Here is an 8,494-nt window from a genome sequence, read left to right as displayed (position 1 = left end):
CCGGAACCCCCTCTTCACGGCAAGAGAAGCCCCCGCAACGAGAAGCCCGACACCGCCGCCACTCACTGCGGCCGGAGAGAAGGGCTCCCAGGAACAAAGACCCAGCACAACCAAAAATCAATAAATAAAATTATTGTAAAAACTTAAAAAAATGCAAGTCCGCTTCAGCACGCCCCATGCCCCATCCTACCCTGCTTTCTAGAGAAAACTATAAATGATTGGATGCACCTCCAACTATTAATATATTCTTGTCTATGCATCAGCAGATAGTGACGTCGTCTTTATTTTAAAGTTTCTTCGTTGATGTACGGTTGATTCACCATGTGTTAATTTCCGCTGTACAGCAAAGTGGTTCACTTACACGTACGCGTTTTTTGTGTTCTTTCTCGTGTTGGTTTATCACAGGATGTTGAATATGGTTCCCTGTGCTGTATCGTAGGACCTCGTCTGTCTATTTTATAGACAGCAGTTTGCATCTGCTAACCTCAAACTCCCAGCCCATCTCTCCCGCAGCCCACACCCCGCCTCCCCGGCTCTCCCACAGCCCGCACCCCACCTCCCCAGCCCCTGCAAGTCTGTTCTTTGTATCTGTGAGCCTGTTTCTGTGTCATCCAGTGAAGCCGTTCAGTTGTGTCCGACTCTTTGTGACCCCATGGACTGTCGCCTACCAGGCTCCTCCATCTGTGGGATTTTCCAGGCAAGAACACTCAAGTGTGTTGCCATTTCCTTCTTCAGGGGATCTTCCCAACCTGGGGATGGAACCCGGGTCTCCCGCATTACAGGCAGACGCTTTACCGTCTGGGCCACCCGAGAAGCCCTGTTTCATAGATATGTTCGTTTGAGTCCTATTTTACGGTCCGCATCAAAGTGATACCGCGTGGTGCTTGTCTGTCTCCTCCTGACTCACCTCGCTTACTCTGATCATCTCCTGAGTCCATCAAAGTGATACCGCGTGGTGCTTGTCTGTCTCCTGACTCACCTCGCTTACTCTGATCGTCTCCTGAGCCCACCCCTGTTGTCGACCATGGCATTACTCCATTCTCGTGGCTGAGTGACCTCCCGCTGTGTATGCGCACCACGTCTTCCATCTCTCTGTCAGTCGGTGGGCGCTTAGGTTGCTTCCGCGTCTTGGCTATTGTGCGTAGTGCTGCTGTGAACACGGGGGAGTGTGTCTCTTTTGGGATTAGTCTTCTCCAGGTACACGCCCAGGAGTGGGCTTGCTGGGTCCCCTGGCTGTGCTGGGTCTTGGCTGCTGCACCTGGGATCTTTGTTGTGTCCGGCGGGACCTTTCCTTGCAGCACAGAGACTCTCTAGTTGCAGCTCGCGGGCTCACTAGTCATGGCACACTAGTTGCTCCGTGGCCTGTGGAATCCTAGTTCCTCAACCAGGGATCAAACTTGCATTCCCTGCATTGCAAGGCAGAGTCTTAACCACTGGGCCACCAGGGAAATCCCTTTGGTTTTTGAGGAACCTCCATCGTGTGTCCCACAGTGGCCACGCCAATTTGCATTCCCATCCACAGCGTTCTCTTTTCCCCATACCCTCTCCAGCAGTTGTTTGTAGACTTTTTAATGATGGCCATTCTGACTGGAGTGAGGCAGCACTTCACTGCAGTTTTGATTTGCCTTTCTCTAATAACTAGCAATCTTGAACATCTTTTCATGTGCCTGTTGGCCATCTGTATGTGTCTTCTTTGGAGAAATGTCTATTTAGGTCTTCTGGCCATTTTTCAATTGGGTTTTTCTTGTTGTTCCATTGTATGAGCTGTTTGTATATTTTGGAAACTGAGCCATTGTCTGTCACATCATTGGCAATATTTTCTCCTGGTCCGTAGGCTGACTTTTTGTATTGTGTCCTTGGCTGTAGAAAAGCTGTTTGATTAGGTCCCATTTGTCTGACTTTGCTTTTTTTCCCTCAGCTTGGGAGACTGACCTAAGACAACATTGGTTTATAATTCATGTCAGGAAATGTTTGCCTACGTTCTCTTCTAGGAGTTTTATGGTGTCATGTCTTATATTTAAGTCTTTAAGCCATTTTGAGTTTACTTTGTGTATGGTGTGAAGGTCATTGATTTACTTACATGTGGCTGTCTAACTTCCCCAACACTGCTTCCTAAAGAGACTGTCTTTTCTCTGTTGTATATCTTGCCTCCTTTGTCGAAGGTTAGTTGACCATAGGTAAGTGGGTTTCAGAGAAGGCAATGGCACCCCACTCCAGTACTTTTGCCTGGAAAATCCCGTGGATGGAGGAGCCTGATAGACTGCAGTCCACGGGGTCACTAAAGTCAGACACGACTGAGCGACTTCACTTTCACTTTTCACTTGCATGCATTGGAGAAGGAAATGGCAACCCACTCCAGTGTTCTTGCCTGTAGAATCCCAGGGACGGGGGAGCCTGGTGGGCTGCCGTCGGTGGGGTCGCACAGAGTCGGAGATGACTGAAGCGACGTGGGTTTATTTCTGGGCTCTCTCTGTTCCACTGATCCATGTTTATTTTTGTGCTAAGACCACACTGTTTTAATTACTGTAGCTTTGTAGTCTTGTCTAAAGTGTGGAAGGGTCATGCTTCCTGCTTTATTCTTTTTCTTCAGTATTGCTTTGACAATTCTGGGTCTTTTATGGTTCTATATAAATTTTAGGGTTATTTGTCCAAGTTCTGTGAAAATGTGAATAATTTGATAGGGATCACATTAAATCTGTAGATGGCTTTGGATAGTATGGCCATTTTAACAAAATTAATTCTTCCAATCTAAGAGCATGGAATATCTTTCCATTTCTTTAAATCATCTCTAGTTTTCTTTCTTAATGTTTTATAATTCTCAGTATATAAGTCTTTCCTGACCCCTTGGTCAGGTTTATTCCTAAGTATTTTTATTTTATTGAAACAATTTTAAAAGAGTTTTTTTTTTTTTACATTTCCTTTTTGATAATTTATTTTCAGTGTAGAGAAATGCAACTGATTTCTGTATGTTAATCTTGTATCCTGCTACCAGACTGAAGTTGTTTATCAGTTCTGGTAGTTTTTGTGTGGATCTTTAGGGTTTTTTTTTTTTTTTTTTTTTTTTTTATAGTATTGGGTTTCCCTGGTGGCTCAGAGGTAAAGAATCTGCCTGCGATGCAAGAGACCTGGGTTCGATTCCTGGGTGGGAAAGATCCCTGGGAGAAGGGAATGGCTGCCCACTCCAGTAAACAGAATCATGTCATCTGCATAAAATGACAGTTTTACCTCTTCCCTTCCAATGTGGATGCCTTTTTTTTTTTTTTTTCCTTGTCATTGCCGTGACTAGGGCTTTCCAATACTATGCTGAATACAAGTGGTGAGAGTGGGCATTTTTGTCTTATTCCAGATTTTAGCAGGAAGGCTTTCAGCTTTTCACCATTGAATGTTATATTGGCTGTGGGTTTGTCATAAGTAGCTTCTATTATGTTGAGATATGTTCCCTCTCTCTCTCCTCTCTACTTTGGTGAGAGTTTTTTTTCATGAATGGATGTTGAATTTTATCAAAAGCTCTTTCTGTGGTTTTTGTCTCCGGTTGGTGTGATGTATCTCATGTTGATTTGCGTGCACTGAACCATCCTGTGACCCGGGGTTGTGACCCTAGGATGAATAGCCCAGTGTGGTATATGATCTTTCTTATGTGTTGCTGGATTCAGTTTGCTAATATCTTGCTGAGAATTTTTCCATGTATATTCATGAAAGATATTGGCCTGTACTCTTCTTTTTTGGTAGCGGCTTTGGTTTTAGTATCAGGCTGAGGGTGGCTTCCTAGAGTGTCTTTGATTTCCCTTGTTGGGATTGGTCTGTTCAAATTGTCTATTTCTTCTAGCTTCAGTTGTGCTGGGCTGTATGTTTCTAGAAACTTGTCCATTTCATCTAAGTCGTCTAAATTGTTAGCACATAATTGTTCACAGTATTTTCTCCCGGTCTTTTATATTTCTGTGGTATCAGTTTTATCTCTTCTTTTTCCTTCTTTTGTTTATTTGGGGTCCTCTCTCTCTCTCTTGTTTTTGTTGAGCTTGGCCAGAGATTTGTTGATTTTGTTCAGCCTTTCAAAAGACCAGGTCTTGGTTTTATTGATTTTTTTCTGTTGTTGTTTTAATCTTTATTTTTTCCTCTCTCATCTTTATTATTTCCTTCCTTCTAATGCCTTTAGGGGATATATATAAATTTTATTTCTTTGTTTTTGGCTGTGCTGGGTCCTGTTGCTGTGGGTTTTCTCTAGTGGTAGTGAACAGGGGCTCCTCTCTGAATGCAGCGTGCAGGCTCCTCACCGCAGCGGCTTCTCTGACTGTGGAGCCTGGGCTCTAGGGCGTGTGCAGCCTTTAGCAGCTGTGGCACGTGGCTCAGTAGTCACAGTTCCCGGGCTCTGGAGCGCGGGCTTAACAGTTGTTGCCCACAGGCCCAGTTGCTCCACGGATGTGGGATCCTCTGTAAACCAGGGATTGAACCCGTGTCTCCTGCACGGGCAGGTGAACTCCTTACCCCTGGGCACCCGGGGAGCCTCTGACTTTGAGGAAGGCCTGTATCACTATGAATGTCCCTCTAAGGACTGCTTTTGCTGCATCCCATAGGTTTTGTATGGCTGTGTTTTCATTGTCATTTGCTTCAAGGTATTTTTAAGATTCTTCTTTGATTTCATAATTGATTGACCCTTTGGTTTTTGATAGCATGTTGTTTAGTCTCCATGTAACCTTTTTTTTTTCTCATTTCTTTTTCTGTGGTTGATTTCTAATCTCATGCCATTGTGGTCAGAAAAGACGCTTGAAATAATTTGTCTTCTTACATTTCTTAAGGCTTATTTTGTGCCCTAGTATGTGGTCAATCCTAGAGAATGTTCAATGTGTACTTGAAAAGAATGTTTGTTTGTTTTTTTTTAATGTAAGGTCCTAAAAATATCAATTAAGTTTAACTGTTCTATTGTATCATTTAGGATTGCTGTGCCTTATTGATTTTCTGTCTGGAAGATCTGTGTTTGATGTGAGTGAGCTGTTAGTCTCCTACTACTGTTGTATTCCTGTCAATTTCTCCCTTTATGTCTGCATTTGTTTTATGCATTAAACATTTGGTGATCCTATACTGGGTGAATATATATTGACAAGTGTAATATCCTCTTCTTGTACTGATTGTTTTCTCATTATATAGTGTCCTTCTTTATCTTTCTTTATGGTCCTTGTTTTAAAATCTATTTCGTCTGCTATGAATATTGTGACCCTCATTTTCTTGTCATTTCCATATGCATAAAATATTTTTTTCCATCCCCTCAGTTTTTTTTAACTTATCTTTATTTGGCTGTGGTGGATCTTAGTTACAGCATGCAGGATCTAGTTCCCCAACCAGGGATCGAACCTGGGGCCCCTGCATTGGGAGTGAGGAGTGTTAACTACTGGGCCACCAGGCAAGTCCCCATCCCCCACTTTCAATCTGTGTATGTCCTTTGTCCTAAAATGAGTCTCTAGTGCAGTGAAGTTGCTTAGTCGTGTCTGACTCTTGGCGACCCTGTGGACTGTAGCCCACCAGGCTCCTCCGTCCATGGGATTCTCCAGGTGAGAATACTGGAGTGGGGTGCCATTTCCTTCTCCAGGGGATCTTCCCGACCCATGGATCGAACCCAGGTCTCCTGCATTGCAGGCAGATGCTTTAACCTCTGAGCCACCAGGGAAGCCCAAAATGAGTCTCTAGTAGACAGGATATTGTAAGCACTTTTTTTTAAACCCAATCTGCCACTCTTTCTTTTGATTGGAGCATTTAGTCCGTTGACATTTAAGGTAATTATTGATAGATATGTATTCATTGCCATTGTAGACTTTGTTTTCTAGTTGACTTTTTAATTTCTTGTTTCTTTTTCTTCTTCTTTTTGTGATTTGATGGTTTTCTTTTTGTATTATACTTATGTTCTCTTTTTGTTTTTCTGTGAATCTATTGTATGTTTTTGATCTGTGGTCACCTTGTTTTTCAAGTATGTTAACCCCTTCCTACATCTCCTTGCATTAGACTTAGAGTCACATGGGTTGAAACACATTCAGTGAAAAAAATCTACTTTTCTTTACTCTCCTCCCCAACATTTTATGATTTTCATGTCCTCTTTTTCATCTTCATGTTTATTCTTTTGCTGTTCATTGCCTTCACAAAATGTTTGATTTTTTTTTAAAAACCTGTATAATAGTTTATTGAAGTGATTTACTTTCCAATTGTGATTTTCTCTTTTCCATAGATTCTTGCTTCTTTTCTATCTAGAGAAGACCTTTCAATATTTCCTTTAGGGTAGGTTTAGTATTGCTGTATTCTCTTAGTTTTTTGCTTGTCTGAGAAAATATTTATCTCTCCTTCTATTCTAAATGATAATCTTGCTGGGTAGACTATCCTGTGAAAAGTGAAAGTGGAAGTCGCTCAGTCGTACCTGACTCTTTGCGACCCCATGGACTGAAGTCCGTGGAATTCTCCAAGCCAGAATACTGGAGTGGGTAACCGTTCCCTTCTCCAGGGGATCTTCCCAACCCAGGGATCAAACCCAGGTCTCCCACATTGCAGGCACATTTCTTACCAGCTGAGCTACCAGGGAAGTGCAGATTTTTCCCTTTTAAGACTTTTTAAAAACTCTTAAGACTCCTTTATGAGTGTATCTTACTGCTCCCTTCTGGCCTGCAACTTTTTTGTAGAGAAAGAAAGAAAGAAACGGAAGTTGCTCACTCATGTCCAACTCTCTGCAACCCCATGGACTGTAGCCCACCAGGCTTCTTCATCTCTCAGATTTTCCAGGCAAGAATACTGGAATGGGTTGCCATTTCCTTCTCCACGGGGTCTTCCTGACCCAGGAATTGAACTCAGGCCTCCAGCATTGCAGGCAGATTCTTTAGCATCTGAGCCACCAGGGAAGCCCAAGAACACTGGAGTGGGTAGCCTATCCCTTGTCCAGGGGATCTTCCTGACCCAGGAATCAAACAGGGGTCTCCTGCATTGTAGGCAGACGCTTTACCCTCTGAGCCACCAGTGAAGCCCATTTCTGTAGAGAAATCAGCTGATAGCCTTAGGGGGTTCCCTTGTAATTAATTCTGTTTTTTTCTTGCTGCCTTTAGACTCCTCTCTTTATCTTTGGCTTTTGTCATTTTAATTATAGAATGTCTTGGTGCAGGTCTGTTTCCGTTCACCTTGTTTGGGACTCTCTTTGTTTCCTATATCTGGATATTTGTTTCTTTCTTTCGTTTTGGGAAGTTTTCAGCCATAATTTCTTCAAAGAAATTTTTGATCCCATTTTGATTTTCTTCTCCTCTGGAGTCTCCATTATGCTTAGATTGGCACACTTTATATTATCCGTGTGCACGCGTGTCCTCAGTCGCTCAGTCGTGTCCGACTCTTTGCAACCCTGTGGACTGTAGCCTGCCAGGCTCCTCTGTGCATGGGATTCTCCAGGCAGGAATACTGGAGTGGGTTGCCAGGGGATCTTCTCCAAGAGGGATCAGACCCGTGGTTCTTGTGTCTCCTGCATTGCTCTTTACCACTAGCGCTGTCTGGGAAGCCCATATTATCCCATAGTCCCTTACATTGCTTTCATTTTTTTTCTTTTTATTTGACTTTCTGTCTGCTCTTCTGATTGGGTGATTTCCATTATTCTATCTTCCAAGTATTTATTCATTCTTCTGCATTATTTAATCTGCTATTCATTGCCTTTAGCTCAGCTTTTGTCTGGACAAGTGAGTTTTCTAATTTTTCTTGGCTCCTCTTTATAGCTTCTAGGTCCTTTTTATGGTAATCTGCATTTTTATCAATCGCTCTTCTTAATTCCTTCAGTATTTTCATTATCTCCTTCTTGAATCCAGTGTATATTAGGCTGATGAGGTCTGTTTCATTGTTTGTTCTTTCAGGGGAATTCTCTTGATCTTTTAATTGGGAATGGTTCCTCCACTGTATTTGACTTATATTTCTCTTGCTCTGTGAGTTTAGGAGAAACAGTGATCTGCTGTGGTCTTGGAGGTCTAGTCTAGCTTTATGGGGTAGCCTCCCTGGGTAGTCTGTGTGGGTTTGGTATTTTTGGTGTGAGGGCTGTCTTTGGTATAGATGCCTGCTGTTCTTCCCTAGGTCTATATTGGTCATTATCCCCTGGATAGGAGGTATGACAGGCGTCATGGTGACCAGAGCCTGCGCTGGACGTTGAGCAGGGCCTCCTCTTTGCTCAATGGTTGTCACTGCCCACTGAGGGCCAGATCTGCTCCCGAGCTGTTGGGGCAGAAGCCCCCGACCCATTTCTGAGCTGGGGTGCGAGGGAGCCAGGGAGCTGAGGGGGCCTGGAGCACTCCTGCTGGGAGAGAGCCACTAAGTATTCCTCTGCCAGCACCGTCCTCCCTGAGTGTGCTCTGTGGTGTCACCTGTCACCTGTCGCGCAGGCATACAAAGCCTCTGCTCTTGGCACTGCTCTCCGTCCCTTCTCAACCACGGGAAAACGGGCAGCCTGCCCTGGTGTCCCTCGGGTGGCGTTCTCACAAGGCCAGCGCAGCTCCGC

The 8,494-nt window shown here is 43.7% G+C and overlaps 1 protein-coding gene across 3 annotated transcripts in view; it reads left to right on the top strand.

Annotated features, from left to right (window-relative positions):
* Positions 1–8,494, top strand: part of BTD (biotinidase) — a 40,782-nt gene that overhangs the window by 29,128 nt on the left and 3,160 nt on the right. The gene's annotated exons all lie outside the window — the stretch shown is intronic.

This window comes from Bison bison, unplaced genomic scaffold (genome assembly GCF_000754665.1).
Source record: "Bison bison bison isolate TAMUID 2011002044 unplaced genomic scaffold, Bison_UMD1.0 scf7180017864374, whole genome shotgun sequence".
NCBI lineage: Eukaryota > Metazoa > Chordata > Mammalia > Artiodactyla > Bovidae > Bison > Bison bison.
The sequence above is the reverse complement of the archived record's forward strand: the minus strand, read 5'-3'. Positions and strand labels throughout refer to the sequence as shown.